General features: G+C 43.9%; 1 pseudogene; it reads left to right on the forward strand.

The window, feature by feature from the left end:
- The first annotated feature begins 295 nt into the window (after positions 1–295).
- Positions 296–1,307, forward strand: LOC118146702 (signal recognition particle 19 kDa protein pseudogene; annotated as a pseudogene).
- Positions 1,308–26,001: the final 24,694 nt, after the last annotated feature.

Consider the following 26,001-nt stretch of genomic DNA (forward strand, 5'->3'; position numbering starts at 1 on the left):
TTAAAATTTTCTGAAACAAATGGAAATGGAAACACAACATACCCAAACCTGTGATACAGCAAAAACAATATAAAGAAGAACATCTAGAGCAATAAACACCTACACCAAAAATATAGAAAGCTTCAAATAAATAACCTAACTAGAAAAGCAAGAGCAAACCAAAGGCAAAATGACTAGAAAATTTTATGAACAGAGCAAAAATTAAAATGCTGAGACTAAAGGAAATTACAAAAGATCAATGAAAAAAATTTTTTTTAAATAGGTACACAAAGTTGTTGTTTGGACTCTTGTGAAGATGGCTTGTGCTGCCATGCAGTTCCCAGCCAACCAGGACAGGTTTATTTGTCTCTATCCTGCTTATTTAAATAATAAGACCACTGCAGAGGGAAAGCGAATCCCCATAAGTAAAGCTGTTGAAAATTCTACAGCTACAGAGATTCCAGATGTATGTTCAGCAGTTGGACTTAACATATTTCTTGAGAAAAATAAAATGTACCTTGGAGAATGGAATTGTGACGTCCAATACAGAGGCAGAGTCCGGGTCTAGCTCAAACAGGAAGATGGCAGCCTCTGCCTTACACAGTTTTCCCATCACATAAGTCTGTAATGCTGTATGCAGCAGAAATGATACCTAAACTAAAAACAAGGACACAAGGCCAGGAGCAGTGGCTCACGCCTGTAATCTCAGCACTTTGGGAGGCCAAGGCAGGCAGATCACAAGGTCAAGAGTTCAAGACCAGCCTGGTCAACATAGTGAAACCCCGTCTCTACTAAAAATAGAAGAAATGAGCCAGGTGTGGTGGTGGTGGTGTGTGCCTGTAATCCCTACTCAGGAGGCTGGGGCAGGAGGCTGGAGAATCCCGTGAACCCAGGAGGTGGAGGTTGCAGTGAGCCGAGATCAAGCCACTGCACTTCTAGTCTGGGCAGCAATGTGAGCCTCCGAGACTCTGTCTCAAAAAAAAAAAAAAAAAAAACAGGAGGTGATGACCAAAGTCTTCAACAAGGACAAGGAAGTAAAAACGGGAAAGGAAAGAAAAAGAAGTAACCTAGTATCAGTGTCAGATATGTGGTACTACTGTAAGGCACATGAATGGAGGTTTCTAATTTATATTGAAGGAAAATGGAAGCTGTTTGTTTGCATCGTTTAACTGAACTGTGAAGCCTTGTGCCCTCTCATCGTTATCATTGGAGTTGCCAGTGAAAACTTTACATTGGAAGTTTGCATCTCACTTTTATGCAGTATTAAAGAATTTTTTAGTCTTTCAATGCAGTTTCTTTTGGGAAGAAAGAATATTTTTTAATTGACAATGGACTGTACAATAAGTTACTTGTTTCAGATAAATTTTAAATAGATTTGAAATAAACATTTTGTTCACCTTTTTAATGAAATAAAATTTGAAATTGAAAAAAAACAAGTAAACAAAACTGGCACACCTTTAGCCACACTAAGAAAAAAAGAGAGATGAGCCAGATAAAATTGTAGACAAAAGGAGACATTCCAACTGTTACCACAGGGATCCCGAGGATCATCACAAACTCTTAGGAGCAACTATATGCCAATACACCGGAAAAACTAGAAGAAATGGATACAAGCTCTCAGCAAACTGCGCATAGAAAGAATATACCTCAACACGATAAGGGCCGTATTTGACAATCCCACAGCTAATATCATACTGGACAGGGAAAACTGAAAACCCTCCTTAAGATCTAGAACAAGGAGAGGATGTCCCCTTTCACCACTTTTAATCAACATAGTACTAGAAGTCTTAGCCAAAGGAATTAAACAAGAGAAAGAAATAAAGGACATCCAAATTAGAAAGGCAGATATCAAATTATGCTTGTTTCAGATGACAAGATATTATATTTAGAAAAACCTAAAGACTCCACCAAAAAAGCTATTAGAAGGGATAAATTCAATAAAATTGCAGGATACAAAATTAACATACAAAAATCAGTAGCATTTCTATATGCCAAGAGTGAACCATCTGTAAAAGAAACCAAGAAAGCAATTCCGTTTATAATAGCTACACATAAAATAAGAGAGCCAGACCCAGGAGACCGTACCTGTAATTCTAGCCACTCAGGAGGCTGAGGCAAAAGGATCTCTTGAGCCAGGAGTTCAATGTTGCAGATGCCTGAGGTCACCCCACTGCATTCCAGACTGGGTGACAGAGTGAGCTCCCCATCTCTAAAAAATAAATAAATAAATAATTATAATAATAAAATATCGAGGAATAAACTTAACCAAAGAAGTGAACGATCTCTACAATGAAAACTATAAAACACTGATGAAAGAAATTGAAGAGGACACCAAAAATGGAAAGGTTCCATGTTCGTGGATTGGAAGAAACAATATTGTTTAAAAGTAGCTCATCAAATTGCCAAGAGATGCAGTCTCAGAAAAGGGAGGAACAGAGGGAGGTTAAATTTTCAGAACCTTAAAAAAAAAAAAGGTCAGACTACTAACAGTCCTATGAATATACTGTGTCTACCTTGAGGTCACATGATTCTGGTGCTTTTATCAGTACCCGTGAACCCTGGACAGTGGATGCAGTCAGAGGCATGGCAGCCCCGGTGTCTCTGAAGATGAGATGTGGCTGCCTTGGCCATATTCTTTCTCTGCTTTTTCAGAGGCAAAAATTCCAGATAGGTCACATTTGATTGGCTGAGCCTTGGGAGATGCTTATGCCCTGATGAAAGGAAGGCTGAGAAGTAAAATATCTCAGATTTTCAGCTTTTATAATGGGAGGAAGTCTCTACCTCCCACTGATACTCATATGGTAGAGCAGAAGGAAGACATAGAAAACAGGTTCCAATAATGAGGCACATGGGGCTTGGTGCGGTGGCTCACGCCTGTAATCCCAGCACTTTGGGAGGCCGAGGCAGGCAGATCACCTGAGGTCAGGAGTTCGAGGCCAGCCTGCCCAACAAGGTGAAATCCTGTCTCTACTAAAAATGCAAAAATTAGCCGGGTGTGGTGGTGGGTGCCTGTAATCCTAGCTACTCAGGAGGCTGAGGCAGGAGAATTGCTTGAACCGGGAGGTGGAGGTTGCAGTGAGCAGAGATTGTGCCACTGCACTCCAGCTCGGGAGACAATGCAAGACTCTGTCTCAAAAAAAAAAAAAAAAAAAATAATAATAATAATAATAAAAGAAAAAGTAAAAGAAAAGGAAAGAAAAAAGAAAATAATGAGGCACATGGCACATACATACACATATGGGTTGTTCTTCCAAATAATGAAAGTATAATAAAAACATCATGAGATATTTGTGACTATTTTATGAAGGGTCATGGATAGGTATGAAAGGAGGATACCGCTTTCCATTTTATTGTCTTTTGACCTCTAGGTAGTCTAATTTTACTCATGTACCCAATTTCCTTTTCAGTGGCTTTCTTCCTCCAGCTAGAGAAACGATTAGCTGCAGAGGTCAGAGAACATGACTGAGTCTTTCTTTGTGTCCCTGAGGATAGCCCAGAACTTGGCCGATGGGCTTCAGGTTGCTAATCTAGGAAATGGAAGATACATTCATTCTATGCCGAATTCGTCTCGCTGGTTTTTGGTAGAAAAGAGGAAGTCCTGAGGATGGGGACGGACTCCAGGAAGTTTGCCTTACTTTGCCGGACATTCGGAGGGAATCGCACCATTCCATAGGGGGCTCAGAATAACTCCAGGGTAGTAAACCTCCAGGCCCTTTGCACATTGGCCTAGGGACCTGGGAACAAACTTGTAGCATAGAGAGGCTCCCAGGGCACAGAAGCCACATCACCTCCCTCCACTCTCTTCCAGGATTCCCCACCATTCAGGAACATCAAAGAAATGCTCTCGATTGCCGGACAGCAGGACATCTCAGGCTGTCTTCCTGTGCCCTCTGTGGCTACAAATGTAGGTCTGGTAGAAGAGCAGCCACTGGGCCACCTCCTGAGGATGACAGCCAAGTCCCTTCTCTTATGACCAGCATCCTCTGTAGTGAGTTCTTAGCAGCTTCCCACTCAGGCCTTTTTTCTTTTTTTGTGATGAAGTCTCACTCTCTTGCTCAGGCTGGAGTGCAGTGGCTTGATTTCGGCTCACTGCAACCTCCGCCTCCCTGGTTCAGGCGATACTCCTGCCTCAGCCTCCCAAGTAGCTGGGACTGTAGGCGCCCACCACCATGCCCAGCTAATTTTTGTATTTTTAGTAGAGACGGGGTTTCACCAGGTTGGCCAGGCTGGTGTCAAACTCCTGAACTTGTGATCTGCCCACCTCAGCCTCGCAAGGTGCTGGGATTACAGGCATGAGCCACCACACCAGCCCTAGGCCTGCTCTTGAGAGCAAAACAAAGTGGTTTGTTTCAAGCATGAGAATTCTTAGGTAGCAAAGATGCAACCACCCAGCCGGGCCCATGGAAGACTATGACTCTCCTCTCCTCTCCACGTACGAGGATTCCTTTGCTTAAAGCTCATAGGTACCATCTTTTGAAACTGTGCTTTCACCTATGAGAACAGATACCAGATCAATTCCATGCCAGAGCAATTCTAGTCTTAAAAATGTTTTATCTTCTTAACACTTTAAATTATTAATCGCCAAAGTCTACTCTCTGGCAATAATTTGAAACACACTTTTCCTGGGAGCCCTTTGCAGATCTTTGAAAGCAGCATGTGCAGAATCCTAGATGATTTCAGTACTGAGGGAACACAAGCCACATGCATCTGTGTGACTGTAGCACCCAGCTTCGTTCCTCCAGCAGAAACGTGGAGATTTCTAGATCCTGGGTTCCTGTGTCTTCCATGGCAGCTTCCGGACCCAGATCCTGCTCTCAGATATTCTTTGCTGTTCTTGTTCTTTCTGTCTCACAGCATGTCTGAGGTCTCTTGCTCTGCTTCCTAAGAAAGCCTGGCAGCCCTGGTTCCTAAGAAAACAAGCTCCTTCTATCTTGTTGAATAAGCAGCAAGAGGGCCCAAAAGATAAAATTCTTTAGCTTAGCCAGCCTCTGCCCCTTCTCTTTCTAGAAGAACTTCCTAAAACACTTAAGCCACACTGACCTAGGTGGCCTCCGGTCTTAGTCTATTTTAATAAAATTTTTATTACTTTTTTTTGAGACAGGGTCTCACTGTTGCCCAGGATGGAGTGTGGTGGCACAATCATAGTTCACTGCAGCCTCCAACTCCCTGGCTCAAGCAATTCTCCCACCTCAGCCTCCTAAGTAGCTAGGGCTACAGGTGTGCACTACCAGGCCTGGCTAATTTTACAATTTTGTTTTGTGGAGACAGAGTCTCCCTACTTTGCTTTAGGCTGTCTCAGTCCTGATAATTGATATGGGCACAGGGTGTTAAGTGTCAATGCACAGCTGCGACAACCCTGGGTAGATGAGCCTGGAGGTGGAAAGAGTGGGGGAGGGTCCAGGAGGCTTTCCCTGGTGTTTGCACCCATGACGTACAGTCTAGAGTCTGGGAGGAGGTGGGGGGTGGGGGTGGTGTCAGCTAGAGGCTTCAAAGCCTGGGACACTGTCCACATCTGTCCTGTGTGTAACTGGTCATTTATTCCTGACAGTTTGTTCACTTGCTCTTTATGTTCTCAGCATTTGCTAGGGCTGTGGGGATTGATCTGGAGTCAGCCCTATGAAAAGCCAAAGCAAAAAAACAAAAACAAAAAATCCTTGGGCACTGGCTCCACCCACCTAGGGATGCCTTTGGGTCCTCACAGGTCCTGTGGGGCTTCCCCAGGTTGCCTCTTCTGGGTCTCATACGTTGAGGACATAGCTCCTAACCAAAGCAGTTTATTGGAGCTTCTACAGCAATACTATACAATAGTAGACTATAAACAACAGAAACTCATTTCTCAGCCAGGTATGGTGGCTCATGCCTATAATCCCAGCACTTTGAAAGGCCAAGAGGCGAGGATCACTTGAGCTCTGGAGTTTAAGACCAGCCTGGGCAACATAGTAATATCCCCTCTTCACAAAAATAAAAAAATTAGCCGGGTGTGGTGGTGCACAGCTGTGGCCCTAGTTACTTGGGAGGCTGAGGTAAGAGGGTTGCTTGATCCAGGGAGGTCAAGGCTGCAGTGAGCCCTGATCACACCAGTGCACTCCAGCCTGGGTGACAGAGTGAGACCCTGTCAGAAAAGAAGAGAGAGAATAAAAGAAAAAGATTGATTGCTCACAGTTCTAGAGGCGATGATGTCCAAGATCAAGGCGCCAGCAGGCCCGGCATCAGGTGAGGTGTCTTCCTGATTGATAGACGACCACCCTCTCCCTGTGTCCTCACAGGGTGGAAGGGGCTGGGGAAGCTCTCTGGAGTTCCTTTTACAATGGCACTAATCCCATCCCTGAGGGCTCAATCCTCATGACTTAATCACCTCCCAAAGGCCCCACCTCCTAATACCATCACGCTGGGGCTTAGATGTCAACATATGAATTTGGGGAGACACAGACATTCAGTCTTCAGCAGGTAGGGAGGTTAGCACTTTGGTTCCCACTCATATAAATACCCCTAAGTCAGTGCTTCTCAGAACATCACTGTGCATAGGCATCACCTGGGGATCTTGTTTAAGTGCAGATTCTGCTTCAGAAGTCCTCAGGTGTGGGTGCGGGGCTGCATTTCTAACGAGCTCCCAGGCGGTGCTGGTGCCGTTAGTCAGGGGACCCACGTGAAACAGCAAGGCCTCAGGATGCTATTACCCTCTGGCTTCTCCTCTGGAGGTTTTGGGGTTTCCATCTGAACCTGCTGGGTCAGACAGCCTCATAGGCAAGGGCACAAGAAAGAGAGAAACCTGAGATCCTCACTCATGGTAGGATATATTGTACTGATTTAACTCAGAGTCCGCTGAGGCAAGAGCCCAGGTGAAAAGTTACCTGGGCTCTATTACCTCGCCGGGTAATAGAGCCATGAGGCTCAGCCACAGAAAATCAACGATGACCTAAGGCAACATGGAAGGACAGCCTCTCCCTTCCATGCCCAGTCAAGACTACCCTCTGTGCCCATGCTCACCTGATGAGACTGGTATCATCTGCTATGATCGGCCCTTCCACTGCATGCCAGTTCTTACCTTGTTTCCTTGGAGCTCCAGGGGCGCAATCTCTGTGAGTCTGGAGCTGAGAGCGTGGTCACTAATTACATTGATTGGGTGAACATGGATAAAACAATCTGCTTGAACCGTGCACGCTATATTTCTACTAGCACCAGCCCCAGGACACTGTGTGTCATTTCCTGGGAGGTACTAAGCAGGACTCCATATGAAAAACGCTCCATGACAGCTACCACTAAAGGAATTCTTCAATTTCATTTCTTCCCCAACACTGCCTGTCTCAGCTGCTGAGTTTTCCATCTCTCATCTGCATGAAGCCTCTTCCCCCGGAAATGGGATTAGGTAGGGCCTGGGCGACCCTCCAAGGAAGGCTGAGGCTATTTGCATCTCTAACCACAAGGAAATTACTCCTGACAGCCCAAAGTAAAGCAGAATTATTAAGAATGACGAAGTGACGTTTCTGTACCAGGAGAAAGATGGAAAATTATTAAAAAGTTTTAGAGGCCAGAGCACAGCAGTAAGTTGTAGATTATGAATATATATTTAAAGTCTGCATGAAAGCCAGTGGCCTTTATTCCTCAGACTTTGCAAAAGTACATTTTCACTGGGCTGTTTCAGAATTTTTTGATTATGATAGTTTACATATGATGTTTCTAATTTCCTTATATTATTGTCCTTCAGAAACACTGGCTCTATCTCCATTTTAATATTCCACACACAAAAAACGACAGGTAAGTAACATTTAGGAATTTATTACCCAGTTTATAAATGGTCCAGATATTTGAGTTTTCTTGACACTGGCTTTTGGCTAATGTATGCAAAAGAAGAATAGTGAAGGGAGCTCAAACTTACATCAACATATCCTGTACTTACTGATTAACAGCTCTGGTGAAAAGCATGTGAACCTCAAAGAATACTGAGGTGGCCCCAGGGTCCTCAGTGATGGATTTAAGGTTTCTTCTCTACCCACTGTTGGTTGATGTTTGTGATATACACACAGGAGTTTCATTTGCTGGAGCCAAAAACTACTCATGAGTACAACAATAATAAATATTAGTTGAGGTTAAAAAATGAATCTGGGCCAGATGCAGTGACTCGTGCCTGTAAACCCAGCACTTTGGGAGGCCGAGGTGGGTGGATCACCTGAGGTTGGGAGTTTGAGACCAGCCTGACCAACATGGAGAAAGCCCCCTCTCTACTAAAAATACAAAATTAGCTGGGTGTGGTGGCGCAGGCCTGTAATCCCAGCTACTGGGGAGGCTGATGCAGGATAATTGCTTGAACCCCAGAGACAGAGGTTGCAGTGAGCTGAGATCACATCATTGCACTCCAGCCTGGACAAATGAGCAAAACTCCGTCTCAAAAATTAAAAATAAATAAATAAATAAAATGAGCGCAGCTGGGCACAGTGGCTCACCTCTGTAATCCTAGCACTTTGGGAGGCCCAGGTGGGCAGATCACTTGAGGTCAGGAGTTCGAAACCAGCCTGGCCAACATGGTAAAACCCTGTAAAAGAGGGTAAATCTAGTAAAAATACAAAAAAAAAAATTAGCCGGGTGTGGTGGTGGGTGCCTATAATCCCACTTGGGAGACTGAGGCAGGAGAATTGCTTGAACCTGGGAGGTGGAGGTTGCAGTGTGCTGAGATTGCATCATTGCACTCCAGGCTGGGTGACAGAGCGAGACTCCGTCTCAAAAAAAAAAAGAATCCATCCATAACACCCATTTGTTACTGTCCAGTACCAAGGGCCTTTTGGTGGTTTTCCTGTGAGCCCGTGAATTAATTAAAGGTCGGGATGCTCTAGAACACTCTCCTGCTCCCTGTAATATGTGAAAGTAAAACCTCCCCTCTGTGGGAATTTAAGTAGATTTTGGCTTGCTGAAAGGGCAGCAACAACTTTAATAAACACCAACGCCTTTTTTTTTTTTTTTTTTAGAGATAGGGTCTCGCTCTGTTGTCCAGGCTGGACTGCTCACTGCCGGCCTCAAACTCATGGGCTCGAGTGGTCCTCCTTCCTCAGTAGCTGTGACTATGTGGCGTGTGCCACCATGCTCAGCTAATTAAAAAAAATTTGTTTTTTGTAAAGACAAGGTCTGGCTTTGTTGCCCAGACTGTCTTGAACTCTTCAGGTCATCCTCCTGCCTCAGCCTTTCAAAGTACTGGGATTATAGGGGTGAGCCACCATGTCTGGTCTAAACTTTTTTTTTTTCTGAGATGGAGTCTTGCACTATTGGCCAGGCTGGAGTGCAGTGGCATGATCTCTGCTCACTGCAATCTCCGCCTCCTGGGTTCAAGCAGTTCTCCTGCCTCAGCCTCCCAAGTAGCTGGGACTACAGGTATGTGCCACCACGCCCGGCTAATTATTTTTATTTTTAGTAGAGATGAAGTTTCACCATGTTGGCCAGGATGGGCTCAATCACCTGACCTAGTGATCCACCTGCGCTGGCCTCCCAAAGTGCTGGGATTACAGGCGTGAGCCACCATGCCCTGCCTTCTGGCCCAAACTTTTTTAGACTAATGAATATCTTGCCAAAACGTGTAAATATTAAAAACATGAATTAATGAACATACTCCTCTAATTTCCTAGTCTTACACAAAGCCTGGTGTCTTTAGCTATGACATTTAAGTAGCTGAAATCAAATATAGAATTAAATTCTGCGAGAAAATAAAACAGAAACTCAGATACCTTGGAATATTACACTAAAGATGTTAGCAAATTTCCATCTCATTATTATTGGAGTTGGCCCTTAGGAATGCTTTCCTTCACCTGGGAATACCAGCCGCAAACATAAAATCTCACTTAGGACTACTCCTTCCCTTAAGGATAATTTTTCTCAGCTGTAATGTGGGTCACATTAGGGAAATCAGGTTACCTTTTGCACAGAGGAGATTAAAGGTGCAGGAGAATGATATACGGGATATATATTTTGATGGAGGGTTGGGAAGATGTGGTATAAAGTGTGCTTGGAGCTGTTGCCATACCATCCTGAGTGCCTGGAGAGAGTACCAGAATGCAGAGGCGATTGGATGCTGGTGGTGGGAATAATGCTTTGAAGACATTCTTTCTGATAAGCGCCACCTCTGCACCAAACACGAGCAGATGCTGCCATGCGGGGCTCTTGGTTATAGCAGGCAGAGCTAGTCTGGGTTTCTGTTCCTGGGGAACTGCAGGGATTAAGAATGCTATGAGAGGCTGGGTATGGTGGCTCACACCCCAGCACTTTGGGAGGCCGAGGTGGGCAGATCACTTGAGGTCAGGAGTTCAAGACCAGCGTGGCCAACATGGCGAAAAGCCGTCTCTACTAAAAATACAAAAATTAGCTAGGCATGGTGGTGTGCACCTGTAATCCCAGTTACTCAGGAGGCTGAGGCACAAGAATCGCTTGAACCAGGAGGTAGAGGTTGCAGGAAGTCAAGATGGTGCTACTGCTTTCTAGCCTGGGCAACAGAGTGAGTGAGATTCTGTCTCAAAAAATAAAAAAAACAAGAATGCTCTGAGATAGGGGAATGGAACTAGGGTCTTGGCCTGGATGCAAAGCAGGGGTGAGCTTCCCTCAAGTGAATAAAAAGGCTGGAAAAAGCTGTAGCAACAGTTGATTAGGGTTTCATTTTTTTCATCGCTGCATGCCCAAAAAGGGAGGTAGGAAGACCTTAACATAGCCTTTCTCAGAGGACTGTAGCGACGCTGCTGTCTGATTCTGTGTCTGACTTTGCAGTATCTCAAGATTTTTGTAAGACCTGGTTCTGGACTGTTTGCCATGGGATGTGGAGGGTTGATGGGGACAGTAGCAGAACCACCAGAGAGAGAAGCCTCCTAGAAAAGATGAACCTACAACCCAAAATTTGAAATTTGAACATGAAAGTAAATATCAGGAAGATCAATTTAATTAACTGACTCCCTTGGAAATTAAAATAATATAACAGAGTTAAAAGGATTTTAAGTCATTATGTTCAAGATTGTTAAAAGCAAATGAAGGAAAACCACCTACAAAAATCAATAATAACTAGGCACAAATAGATGAAAATGAGAAGTTTATGAAAAACAAGAAATTTGAAATCTAGGAAATAAAAATATCTAATGATAGTTAAAGACTCGAGGGATAGGATAAATTCTAGACTAGATACAGGTAAAGAGATAACTAACATTGAAAGGTAATGCTCCTGAATGCAGGCCAGAGAAACAGAGAGACTTGGAAAGAAGGAAAAAGAAACAGGCAGACACAAAAGCTAGAGCGAGAGACTGCAACATGCACCAATAAATATTCAAGAAAGTACAAAAGAGGAAATTCCAGAGTAGCAGTATTTGAAGATTTTATTCCAGAATATTCCAGAACTGAATGAAGCCATGAGCCCACACCATAAGGATATTCTCTATGTATTGAGAAAAATAAATAAAATTAAATCTTTACCTAGACATATCTGTGAAACTGAAGAACATCGATGATAGAAAAATCTCTGGAATCATCAGGGAGAAATGACTTGTTACCTATAAAGCAGCATTTAGGTTAAAAGATGACTTTTTGGCCAGGTGCGGTGGCTCACACCTATAATCCCAGCACTTTGGGAGGCCGAGACGGGCAGATCACCTGAGGTCAGGAGATCGAGACCAGCCTAATCAATAGGGTGAAACCCCTTCTCTAATAAAAATACAAAAATTAGCTGAGCATGGTAGTGCACACTTGTAATCCCAGCTACTCGGGAGGCTGAGGCAGAAGAATCACTTGAACCCAGGAGGCGAGGTTGCAGTGAGCCCAGATCGCACCACTGCACTCCAGACTGGGCGAGAGAGTGAAACTCTGCCTCAAAAAAAAAAAATCTGTTAACCTGGAATTCTACCCAGCTTTACTATCACAGACGAGTAGGGACACATTGATGAGCATTGTAGACATAGGATGACTAAGGGTGTTTACTACCCACGGAGCCTACAGATAAAGCCACCATGCAAAAGTAGTGATTTCACAGAGGAAAACAAATGGAATCAAAAAACAACAGCAAACACCGGAATAAAAAAAGGGATTGGTAAATTTAATTAATTATTGAGTACTAAAAGACAAAAAGTAATGAGCACAGTTTTGTGCATTTTATTTTCTTTAAAGATGAAGCTCTGGACAATAACAAGAAGAAACAGGCAGGCACATGTCAGTTCCCCACTGAATACACGCTCCCTAAGAGACAGGATTTTTTGCTGTCTTCTCTGCTATAGCTTCTCCTTCAATCCTTAGCACAGCCCCTATCACCTGAGGGTGTTTGGAAAGCATTTGCTGAATGAGTAAATGAATGAAGTAGGGTAGCAGCAGAGATTTAATGGGCAAGTTTACCCAAGTTTTTGCTTTGTTGTGGAAGGAATTGGAGATCCTGATAAGCTTGACACATTTTTAGAAATAAACAAGGTTAATGCTACAAGAATGAAAATATCAGTAAGAGCTTCTGAAAAGGAGAGGTAAACAAAGGGAACATAAAATCTTTATTAACCCAACAGAAAGCAGAGAAGAAAAGTAAAAAGTTGGCAAAGAGAAACCAGATGGTAGAAACAAATTCAAATGTGACAGTAATCACAATAGATATAAATGGAATCAACCTACCTATTAAAGGACAAAGCCCATCCGATTATATTAACACAAAAGAGCAATGATGATAATTATGATAAACCAAGTCCAGAGAATTTCTAAAACAAAGTTACCAATGAAAGATTAAAAAGTTTTGGAAATGATATTCAAGGCATATATTTGTCAAAGGAAACTTTTACAATACTAATAACAAATAAATATAATTTAAAAAGGTTACTAAGGACAAAAAAAAAGACACTACCTCATGCTGCAAAACAGTGCACGCAGCCAACATAATCTTGTATGTATCTAACATACAACCTCATGCTGCAAAACAGTGCATGCAGCCAACATAATCTTGTATGTATCTAACATACAACCCTGAAATATATCAAGTAAAAACTAAAAGAATTAGAAGTTCACAAAACCAGAGTGGAAGATTTTAACAACCTTGATCAGAAATTGCCAGATGGGCCAAGCCTGGTGGCTAACACCTGTAATCCCAGCACTTTGGGAGGCTGAGGCAGGTGGATCACCTGAGTTCAGGAATTCAAGACCAGCCTGGCCAGCATGGTGAAACCCCATTTCTACTAAAAATACAAAAACAAAATTAGCCAGGCGTGGTGGTACATGCCTGTAATCCCAACTACTTGGGAGGCTGAGGTAAGAGTCTCTCTTGAATGCGGGAGGCAGAGGTTGCAGTGAGCTGAGATCACGCCACTGCACTCCAGCCTGCATGATAGAGTGAGACTCTGTATCAAAAAAAAAGAAAAAAAAGAAATTACCAGATGAAGTAAGCAATACTTAGAAAGTCTATGGAAGATATGTTCAATGTGATACATAATTAGGGAGATTTGCATCCAAATATATATGTGTGTGTGTATATACTCTTAAAGAACATCTGAAATATTCAGAAAAGGATCATTTATCAGGATACAATTTTCAAACAAGTTTCTATTATTACTATTGTTAAAATAAATTAGCTGGAAACTCAAGTAAAGATATCAACATATTGGGAACCTGAAGCATGTATTTTTAAGAACTCCTGGGTTAAACATCACTCTGTGATGGAAATGACAAGATAATTAGAACTGATGTCAGAAGCAGACTCACACACGGTGAACCACAATTTGCAATATATACTGATGATACTTATGGGTGAATTTATAGCCTACACTTAAAAATTTTTTTAAATTTTACTTTAAGTGCTGGGATACATGTGCTGAACGTGCAGGTTTGTTACATAGGTATATATGTTTCACGGTGGTTTGCTGCACCCATCAACCTGTCAGCTAGGTTACAAACCCCACATGCATTAGGTATTTGACCTAATGGATAGGCTTATACTTACATTAAGAAAACAAAGATGAGGGCCGGGCGCGGTGGCTCACGCCTATAATCCCAGCACTTTGGGAGGCCAAGGTGGGTGGATCACAAGGTCAAGAGATCGAGACCATCCTGGTCAATGTGGTGAAACCCCATCTCTACTAAAAATACAAAAATTAGCTGGGCATGGTGGTACATGCCTGTAGTTCTAGCTACTTGGGAGGCTGAGGCAGGAGAATTGCTTGGAGGCAGGAGGAGGTGGAGGTTGCGGTGAGCCAAGATCGCACCATCGCACCACAGCCTGGGTAACAAGAGCAAAACGCTGTCTCAAAAAAAAAAAAAAAAAGAAAAACAAAGATGAAAAACATATGAATTGTTAAATTTAAGAATCTAGGAAAAGGACAGCAGAGAAGACCCCAAAACATTGAAGAAAGGTAATAAAAATAAGAGAAAAAAATAATAAAATAGAAAACAAACAGTAGAGAAGGTCAAGCCATTGAACCCCCAGAATCATCAATGAGGTGGTGGTCCCTTGAAATGTGTGGGGTTTATTTCTCTCTCTAGTTTGCTTATGATTTACCAGGGTATCTAAAGTAACTGTGTGCTTCCTGATCTTCAGATTCAATCAGAATGATGTGGACGTAGTGTATGGGTGTGACGTCTTGTGAACCGTCGAGGTGACCACGCTGTCTACGGACCATATTAGGGCAGAGGGCAGTAGAGTTGACAAAGCCCTCAGGCAAGGCTGTGAGGGTGAACTTTTGGCCCTGTCAAAAGTTTGGCCAGGTCAAAGCAAATTGCTTCTGGAGATCCTCGTAATTTTGAATAGAGGAAAAGATTTCATCTAGGTCAGTAGCTGCATGCCACATGTGTTAATTTTCTCCAGTAAAGATATTAGGATGCATCTGGGATGGCAGGTGAATTTCCACCTGATTAAGTTCATGGCAGGACCCAGCCATTCTCTAAGATCCGTTCAGCTTCTAAGGCCAAACAGGTCACTAAACTAGGATGTGAGGGATAGAATTACCTCTGCATCTTTCAAGTCTTTGGTGGTATAATTTTATAATTTTCTCTGGGATGTAACATTGATTCTGGTTTACTATCCGTGCCAGGAAGGGAAGTTCCAAAGGCTTCCACTTAGCCTTTCCTGACATATTGGTTCTCATTCCATACATCAGAGGGTCCCTGGTTTCTGAGATGTCTTTTCCAATTTTACCTTCAGTAACTGGGGAGATAACCACAGAGTGGTCTAGAGGGTTAACTCGGCCCCAGCAAGTTGAACCTAAGTTAAGGCTCCAAATATCTCTTGACCTCTGAAGGCTCCCACTCTTGTTTGTGGGTCACAGTGCATTTTGTGTCTCTAAGAATTAGAATTATTCTCAGCCAGTGTCTAGGAATTCCCAAAAAAGTCCAGGTAGCTCCCTTTACCCAATGCACTGTTCATCTAATAAATGGTTCCCCTTTGGTGGGGGAACTTTGAGGAAGAGTTATAATATGTGCATCCAACATTTGTACATTTATTATATACGTACTTCCTCAAAGAGACTCAAGCTAGCTTCAATGAACAGATTGGGGGACTGTTAATTGCCTTATGTCTGCAAATTCAGTAAGTGGTCATGACTCTCCACTGTGGTGACTCAGGTCAGTTTTGGGGCCACCAGACTTAGAGTCTTCCTGTTACACACAGCAAGAAGCACTCTAGTATGCTGTTTTCTTCCCATGGACACCGTGATCAATTAACCACTACTGACCGTCTGTGAAAGTCTAGGAATTCTTATTACCAGGGCATCACTGCATCCCTCTACGGTAGATGCACCCCGTTTGACTTTGGTGGTTAAATGTAGCCACTTGTCTTCTGCTTCTCTTATCCTCTTTGAAATCATGGGGCCCATCTCAATGGTGGTCTCCACCATTGTCATAACTGCTCTACCAAGAAGAGCAACCACAAAGCTTTTCAAGGACTCAGGTTCTCCCCTCACTTATGTATTTCTCAATGCTTTAGTTGAGGGAGTGTCTTCTGGGCCTTTTTGTTGAAGGTAGATGGAGGTGACTAGGGTGCAGATTGCCGACAATCAATCCAGTCCAACGTTGCTAACTACAATGTGACAGATACTCATCCCACCGAAGCTCTGGTCTCTGTTTCCTCCTTTGAATCTGAGTGAGCAGTTGGAACCACATTGACCAATGGGGTATAGAGGAAGTAATGCTTTGTCTCTCTCCCTCTCTCTCTCTCTCTGTTGGACTGCCTGCTCTGGGAGAAGCCAGTTACCATGCCACGAGGACGCTTACACAGCCCTGTGGAGAGGTCCATGTGAAAAGAAACTAAAACTTACTGCCAACAGCTAACACCAGCTTTCCAGCCCTGTGAGTGAGCTGCCCGAGAAATGGCTTCTGTAGCCCTTATGAAGCCTTCAAATGGCTGCAGCCCCGGCCAGCATCTGATTACAACCTTACAGAGACCTCAAGCCGCAGTGGCTAAATCAAGATGCTCTTGAATTCCTGACCCACAGATACCAGGAGAGAAAACAGACTATTATTACTTCAAGCCACTATGCTTTAGGTTGATTTACTACACAGCAATAGATAACTAATACATATACCTTACTTACAAATACATACATGTATAATAAAAATAGAGAAAAACATGCCTGGGTGTTTTTTATCTCAGGATAGTTGTTACTTATAGACTTAAAAAGGTGGGGTGGGATTGGGGAAGGGTCCAAAGTAAGCTTCAGAGGCATCAGTGATATATATTTTTAAAGACCTAAAGCAAATATGACACAAATTAGGATTTGTAAAATCTGAGTGATATATACATGATATATAATCATATATAATATTATTCTGTCATTTTCTTTATGTTTAGAAAACTAAATTAAAGCAGTGGTGGTGGTGGGGGGACTATAAAGGGCTTTTGTATAGATCACAATTTTGCCTAGGGTTAAATTTGCCCCATGTTCCCAATGGCTGTTGACACTGCACTCAATCTGTCTAGGCTTTAGCTTTTCAGTGGAGACCTCAGGAGACCTCAAGGTTTCTATTTTTGCTATAGAGAATGTGGCAGAAGAATGTCCGCAAATTGCTTGGCAGTCCTCCTAGAAGCAGAGCTGTGGGGGTTTCTTTTCTAGAGCCACACATACACCGAAGGCGCTGTTCATAGCCCTCTAAGGAACTGCTTTTATGGGTTTATCTTTAGAGTGAAAACATGCATGAGGAAATTAAAGGAACATCATATTATGGATCATAGAGATTTTGTTTTTGATATGGAGTCACTCTGTTGACCAGGCTGGAGTGCAGGGGTGCAATCTCGGTTCACTGCAACCTCCACCCCCCTGGGTTCAAGCAATTTTCCTGCCTCAGCATCCGAAGTTGCTGGGATTACAGGCACCCACCAATTTTTGTATTCTTAGTAGAGATGGGGTTTTGCCATGTTGGTTAGGCTGGTCTCAAATACTTGATCTCAGGCAATCCATCCACCTCAGCCTCCCAAAGTGCTAGGATTACAGGTGTGAGCCACCATGCCCGGCTGTAGAGTTTTAAAGTGGAAAGGGAACTCCTGCTTGCCCTCTCTCCCATGACAGGGATGTCTTCTACAATGTCCATGATGGGTGGCGAATCAAGCCCTGCTTTAACACCTGGCGGTAACAGGTGTTCACTCCATGGGGCAGTGTGTTCTGCAAACACGCGTGGAAGGTCCTCCGCTTGTGCTGAGAAGCCTGGTGACTCTTACTCGCTGCTTTTAGCTTCTAAAGCAACACATTAGAAGTCTACTCACTTCTACATGACAGCCCTTCAAATCAATGTTTGGAAACAACAATCTGGTCCTTCTTCAGACATCCCCACTCCTGGTAAAACATCCTCAGTTCTTTCAGAAAGAAAAGACTCTGGCAATTCTTGAATACCTGTTACATATGGTCTGGTGCTTACACAGGGCTTGATATAATCTTCAAATTTTCTGTGATTATCCAAAGCACAGATAGAGAAATGGAGGCCCAGGGAATGAAAGTGATGTCACCCAAGGTTAGAAGACTGGGAAAGTAGCAAAGTCACATAACTGAGACTGACTGAGCCCACGGATTTCCTGCTACTCTGTGGGGCTTGTGAAACATGGAGGCTCACGGGACACTGAAGCCCTCCCTGCCTTCATCATTTCTTCCACTTTCTGTCATGCAGCTCCTAAGATGTGATGCTGAGAACTGGACATGACACGATGGTTTTTAACATTAAAGGCAAAAACCGCAATTACTTTTGTACCAATTTAGTATTTCAGTTTATTTGTTCCTCTTTCCAAACCTTTGAGATATGCAGCAAAGGCGCTAGAGGGCCAGGAGTGATGGCTCACACCTGTAATCTCAGCACTTTGGGAGGCCGAGGTGGGTGGATCACCTGAGGTCAGGAGTTCGAGACCAGCTTGGCCAACAAGGTGAAACCCTGTCTCTACTAAAAAAAAAAAAAAATACAAAACTTAACTGGGAGTGGTGGTGCGTGCCTGTATTCCTGGCTACTTGGGAGGATGAGGCAGGAGAATCACTTGAACCTGGGAGGCAGAGGTTGCAGTAAGCTGAGATCGCACCACTGCACTCCAGCCTGGGTGACAGAGCAAGGCTCTGTTTAAAAAAAGAAAGTCACATATAACAGACCAGGAAACTGAGGTTCACTGTAATGGACTGCCTAAAGAAACCAACCAAGCCTTCAGTGAAGGGTTGGTATGCAAACCCAGCCCTTCACCCTCCACATCAGCCCGTTCCGTCGCACTAAGACCACAATAATCCAGAACCTCATCAGCATGAAGGACCGGTCCCACCTGAATTAATCTAGATTTAAGCATTCATTAATATGGACTAAAATACCTTTAACCTCTTTGGCAATCATACGATACTAATGCCTTATATAGCATCTGTTAGAAGGTACTCTCCCCACCCCAAGTCTCTTTTTCTGTTTTGTTTTACAAAAACTACAGCCATATCATATCTTCTCCTTGTGCCATGGAGTTGCATTGATCCTTATCAAACTCCCTCTCCCTCCCTCCCACTGTGCCCAAGCCCATAGTTCCAGCTTGGTCGGGGGGGTGTTTTGAACTATCCCTGTGTCACTCAATGTAGTATCAACTCCCATAAGAACTAGACAACTCATACTTTTTTTTTTATTTTTGAGACAGAGTTTCACTCCTGTCACCCAGGCAGAAATGTAGTGGCACGATCTTGGCTCACTGCAACCTGCACCTCCGGGCTCAAGTGATACTCCTGCCTCAGCCTCCCATGTAGCTGGGACTGTAGGCGCCCGCCACCACACTGGCTAATTTATTTATTTATTTTTTATTTTTGTAGAGACAGGGTTTTGCCATGTTGCCCAGGCTATTCTTGAACTCCTGACCTCAAGTGATCCACCCGCTTCAGCCTCTCAAAGTGCTGGGATTATAGGCGTAAGCCACTGCACCTGGCCATTTGTGTTTTTGCTATGTGCATGCTTGCTCTCATCATGGAGCTTTTGATCACATTGCTGGAAAGCACGGTGTTGAGGACGGAGCCCCGGGGCACAGATTCCAAGTACGAGTTTCCTGAGGAAATATGATGGCAGAGTATATATTCAGATGCCACCATTGCATTTTGACTGACAACTGTGGGTATATAGACAGGGAGTGTCACCATTGCCCCCCCCACCCTACCCCACCTCGCCCTGAGATATATCCCTTCCATACAGCAGCAGGAGGCTGATGAATTTGGAAGGAGAGAGACACACGTGGAGACATCTCCCACATACTGCTGACATAAAATCATTATTCTATTTCATTACAGACCATGCTTGAGGTCATGATGAGGGTTATTCAATGCCCTTGCTTTTCCCCACCTCCGCCTCACTGGTAGACTTCAAGTTCCTTGGAAAAATCCTATCCCAACTTCCTCATTTTGGAGCTGTGACTTAACTGAAGCGGATCCTCCCGCCCTCACTCAAAACACACACACACACACACACACACACACACACACACACACACACAGCTTGATTCTTTCTAATTACTTAGTACCCTCTCCTTTTCCTGTTACCATTTTCTCCCAAACAGATGGTGTTTATAGACCGAAAAGAAATGGGAGTTATTTGCTCTAAGGCTGGTAATCAATACCCAGAAATCTACCCTCCAAAGATACCAGCAGAAGGGGGGGCGTCTCATGGATGCGGCAACTAAAATATCTTGGAGCAAGGACTGACTCACCTGGCCTGGGCCGAGTCCAAGGGGCAGGACAACAACGTAGCATGCTTGAAGCCCTCTAAATGAGGTGTGTGTTCCTGGCAGGCTTTTTCCTGCTTCCCTTTGAACTTCCAGGGCTGTACGTGTGAGTTTTATGTTCATGCGCCAGCAGCAAACAGAGACCTGCTTTTCCCTGCGCTGGTGGACAGCCACGCTGCCAGCAGCGACTTCCTGAGCTTCTGCTCCATTCCTGCACTCTACTCTCCATTTGTTGCTGTGGGAGACCCAAGGGAAGTGCCAAGGCTCTTAGGGTGATGAGCAGGCTGCACTGCCAGGGCACTCTGCACTTTTAGAAATGCCTAGCCAAAGGGATTTTAAGATAAGACAGGAGGCAGAGAGGGAATGAAGGGGAGAGAGTGTGTTTGTGTATTAGGAACTATAGGAATAATCATTAAATGTGGAAACACACACACACACTCTCTCTCACACACACACACACACACATACACACACACACACACACACACACAGTACCCAGGAATCTTGGGGGCAAATGGAAAGGAGGTGTCAGTTTAAGGTGAGACAGGGGCCTAATTTCTGAACCAGTTGCCTGGGGAGTTCTAACAGTGGGGTCCTCCCAGCTACATGGGAGGCCAAGGCAGGAGTATCACTTGAGTCCAGGAGGCGGAGGTTGCAGTGAGCCAAGATCATGCCTCTGCACTCCAGCCTGGGTGACAGGAGTGAAACTCTGTCTCAATAAAAAAAAAAGTAAAAAGTATGAGTGGTCTAGTTCTTATGGGAGTTGATAGTACATAGAAAGTATGAAAGTAGAAAGCATGGGGCAGCATAGAGGTCCCAGGCACTGAGAGGGGTCATGAAAAGAATCCCAGGATCCCCCATCATCCCAGGAGGAGGGCTTTCCTCATCATAGACGGGCTTCTTCATGGGTCAGGGGTCTGTCTGCAAGAGGGTCTGGCAATGCATGGGATTTTGAGGCATCTTCCAAACCTTAGCCACTAACAGTGTTAGAAAGCTCTTTATGCCACTAACAATTTTAGGGATCTCTTTCCTTTCCCATAAAAAGATAATCTCTCTCTGGGTCAATGCCTAAAATATCTGTAGCCAAGGGAAATATCTGTAAACCATAATTATACCCAAATCACAAAACTTTATGCATAATACACTCAAAACACCATAATGAGATGAGGTCTGAAGTGCAACGGGTTAAACTGGGTGGGGGGAAGATGCCAACTGGAGGTTTGGAGTGTAGGCTTTGAAGTTAGGTGGAACCTGAGATCAGTCCCCGCTCCCCTGTTTGCTTCTTAAGGGGTTTCCATCACTCCCAGACTCTCATCTTCTTAATCTGTAAACTGGGGACTGAGATCTATACCTTCCTTATATGGGTCTTTCAAGGATTAAAAGAACCATTGTCTTTTCTGCAGTCATGTTTGCAAACTGTCAGTAAAGAGCCGCTATTACGAGTCCATCCGCGCAAATGTGTTTTGCTTTAGGTAGAAAAGGTTCATGGATCAACATATAAATCATAGGATTTCTACTTACATAAGAGAATAAGCAAAGATAACTTGAGGACACTGAGAGGATCTAAGTGGGAGGGAGAAAGAAGAGGAAAGGAAAGACAGGAGCAAAAACAACAAAGGCTGGGCCGAAGACAAGGCTGCGCAGGTTTATGATCTTGGCCAGAACCAGGTTTTGGTTCCCATGAGCAGGTGGAAGACTTTGACTATGCTCAGCAAGGGACTATCATTCTGTCAGTTACTGAAGCAGGTAGCTTGGCTTTAAACCATTTCTGTACTTATTTGGCTTGGGCAAAGAAACCTCCTTGCCAGGCCAATTGTTAATTAAATAGCCTCCAGGCGGAGCCTTGGTCTCTGCACTTGAGCCAAATACGATCTGGATGAGGAGACTGAGTACCAATGAACAGATGATGACTGCCTGAACTTCGAAGGGGTCAGAACAAGCATTGGAAGCAGAGCCCACGGCTGGGCTGGCTGGGGACCACCTGGAGGCATGGTACGTGGGCTGAGCGTTGAAGAGTAGGGTGTGCAAAACCAGAACCGGTGGAAAGGAAATTCCTGGCCAGCAGAATAGCAAGGATTAAAGAGGGAGACTGGCTTCCCTGGAATAAAGGGCTATGGTCGAAGGTGGCAGGGGCTGGTCAGTTCCAAAAGAGGCCATACTTAGGGAAGGTTCTATTGTATGCAGCTCAAAGACTCAGGTTCCCATGGAGTTGTGTCACTTTCCTGAGGATGGGGCAGAATCTATGGCAGGAAAGGGTGGCAAGGTCAAAGTAGGGTATCCAAGCAGAGGGAACCATCTCAGAAAATGCAAGGCAAGCAGAAGATGCTGAGGGTAGACGACAGCGGCACGTGGGTTAGGGGAGATTCTCAATTTGGGGAAGTGCTGAGTTGGGTGGCAGGTTTCCTGTTTGCTCATTTCTTTTTTCTTTTTTTTTTTGTTTGAGATGGAGTCTCGCTCTGTTGCCCAGGCTGGAGGGCAGTGGCACGATCTTGGCTCACTGCAACCTCCGCCTGCTGGGTTCAAGCGATTCTCCTGCCTCGGCCTCCTGAGTAGCTGGGATTACAGGCATGTACCACCACGCCCGGCTAATTTTTTTTTTTTTTTTTTTTTTAGTAGAAATGGTTTTCACCATGTTGGTCAGACTGCTATCGAACTCCTGACTTTGTGATCTGCCCGCCTCGGACTCCCAAACTGTTGGGATTACAGGCATGAGCTGCTGCGCCCGTCCCACTCATTTCTTGTTTAAAGGGACAAAAAATTCTACTACAAATAAAAACATAACTTAATCTAACACTCCATAGAAAGTACGAACTTTTGGGTAGTTAGGCAACAAGTCTACACATGCAGAAGGAAAAAGAAGACTTCAAGGCGGTATGTTTTTTAACGCCATTTTCTAGATTTGCCTCAATTGCATCAAGCATGTGTAGACAGCCATGTCCTCTAGTGTCTGATGTGAATATTTTCAGACCTTATCAGCCCTGTCCTTGGAAGTCACTGGAGCCACCATGTTATAAGCTGAATGATGATAACTGTGTGGCAATTTCCATCTTTTGTTCTTGTCATTCCCATACACATGACTTCAATGGCAAAGCAATGAGATTACTGGCATTAATGACTTCCTGTCCCCAACCTCATCCCTGGATCATTTTGCCTGAGGTTGGAAAACAAACCAAATCAGCAAGCATCTTCCTTCAAATAGGGGAATATTCCTTGGTATTAACAAACATATTTTTCATTTGTTCAAAATTGGGTTTATCTGGTTTCTTTAGAATTCGAGAAAGCTAAAAGGTGTTTTTGGGGGCTCAGATGAAAGAATTTCCCCAGGACCAACTTTACTGTTAATTCAACCTGTTTTTTTAGGATATTTATGCCTCAAATAAAGAATAGAAACTCAATACATTGTGGGAGAACTAGAATCTGAATTGCGATAAAATTCATGTCTGTATTTATCAATTATGAAAGTGATTGGGACACCCTCTAACCTGAGCTGAAGCCAGGCTTCTCAAATCTGCTCTGTTCATAAGGACTAACTGTTAACTTCAATTCAAAAATATCAATACAGGCAGGTACTCCAGAGAGCCTTCCCAGCTGCAATGAACCCAACGCGCTAACTGACTAACAGTTATTAACCAGCTACTTTACCTGAGAAGTCAGTATGTGGTGATAGATCAAATATTTCAGGCAAAAGTGAAACAAGTGAGATGCCACCATGTGCGGTCACACAGCAGCATTTTAAAGGTGGCCTCTGGGCAATTTGGAAATGATCAGCAAAATTCTAAATGTGCACATATTTAGACACAGCAATTCCATTCTTAGGACTATGGCATACAGAGATATTCACAAACGTGTACAAAGATCATGTATAAGAATGCTTATGGCCAGACACCATGGCTCATGCCTGTAATCCCAGCATTTTGAGAGGCCAAGGAGGATCACTTTATCACTTGAGCCCAGGAGTTCGAGACCAGCCTTGGCAACATAGTGAGACCTTGTCTCTACAGAAAATAAACAAAATTAGCTGGGTGTGGTGGTGTGCACCTGTGGTCTCAGCTATTCAGGAGGCTGAGGAGGAAGGACCATTTGAGCCCCAGAGGTCAAGGCTGCAGTGAGCTGTGATACTTCACTCCACTCCAGCCTGGGCAACAGAGCAAGACCCCATCTCTTAAATAAAAAAGAAGAACACTCATCACAATCAAAACGTTGTAATAGAAAGAAGTGGGCAATAATTTAAATAACCATCACAGGGGTTAGGTTAAATAAATGATAGCACCTTCACACAAAGGAGTACTATTCCTTCAAAAGGGTAAGGCAGGTTTATGTGTAGTGATGGGAAAGTACCCTTAGCAAATGGTTTAGTGAACAGAGCAAGCTTCAGAATAGAATGTGATTTTGGCTAGATGTGGTGGCTCACACCTGTAATCCCAGTACTTTGGGAGGCCAAGGTGGGCAGATCACTTGAGGCCAGGAGTTCGAGACCAGCCTGGCCAACATGGCAAAATGCCATCTCTACTAAAAATACAAAAATCAGTTGGGTGTTGTGGCCCGTGCATGTAATCCCAGATACTCAGGAGGCTGAGGTGGGAGAATTGCTTGAACCTAGAAGGCAGAGGTTGCAGTGAGCCAAGATTGTACCACTGAACTCTAGCCTGGACAACACAGAGTGAGACTCTGTTTCAAAAAAAAAGAAAGAAAAAAGAAAAAAAAGAGCAGAATGTGATCTCACTGGAAAGAAGAAAAAGTAACAGCTTCTGCACATGTCATTGTGGATAAGAGCAGGTCCTCCGTGGTCACACTACTCCAGTTTGGGTCCTGGCTCTGCTACTTACTACCTTGGTCACTATGGAAATGTGAAAGAGGCCTTGGTGTCCACTTCTGTAAAATGGAAATATAGGAGTATCTGCCTCATTGGCATGTGACAGGCTTTCAGAAAATACCAGACAAACTGTTAGTAATGATCAACTCTAGGGTGTCGGACATGAAGGAAAGGGCAACTGTAATTTTTACTATATTCCCTTTCAGACTATATTTTTAGAGGGATGTTTAAACTGGCTTTTGAAAAGATGTTGTCTCGGAACTAGAAGCCATCTATTAACATAACCATTCTTGGCACACCCTCAGTGTAACGGTTGAGGATTAATGAAGGGTGAAGATATTTGTCAGTCCACCGGGCCCATAGACACCCTGAGACTCTCTTCCCAGGAGAGGGAGGCCTTGGTCCACAAAGGAGCCATGTCCACTCACGACTGCAAAACTCTAGGAACAAATGACTCCAGCCAACCTCTCCACACTAAGACACTTGACCAAACTCTAGGATGGCTTCCATAGGCCTAAGACTTTAAGCCCAGTCCCTCTTAAAGTGCCTGCCTGAGAAGGTTCAAATACTGCCCAAAGAATTTGCTCCAGCTAAAACAACTATAGGCCCCTACCCTCCCTTTTCTCAGAGCAGTCACTTTAGAAAACTTACAATTATAAATCCTTTCTCTGCTCCTTTGAGAAGTCAATCTCCTTCCACTGAGAAATACTTCCTGAGGACCTAGGAACCATGTCTTAGAAATGCAAACATCTAAGGGAGATAGCTCCCTTGTCTCCCAGTCTCTGTGGGAGGGTAAGAGACCAAATTCAGTGGGTACCTTGCTCCAATTTGCAAAACTACTTCCTGCCATAAAGATACTAGATGTGTGTTTCTCCTCCACATAAGCACCAACTGGCAAACACAGATGGCTAATCACATTGACCCCCCGCCACTCCACTTTTACATTCTTCGGTACTTTTCCTTTAGCACAACCCAACCCAGTGTTTAAAAAGCCAAGGCTGGGTACAAGTGGCTGATGCCTGTAATCCCATCAGTTTGGGAGGCCAGGGCAGGAGGATCACTTAAGGCCAAGAGTTCAAGACCAGCC

This window comes from Callithrix jacchus, chromosome 13, assembly GCF_049354715.1.
Source record: "Callithrix jacchus isolate 240 chromosome 13, calJac240_pri, whole genome shotgun sequence".
In the NCBI taxonomy this organism is placed as follows: domain Eukaryota; kingdom Metazoa; phylum Chordata; class Mammalia; order Primates; family Cebidae; genus Callithrix; species Callithrix jacchus.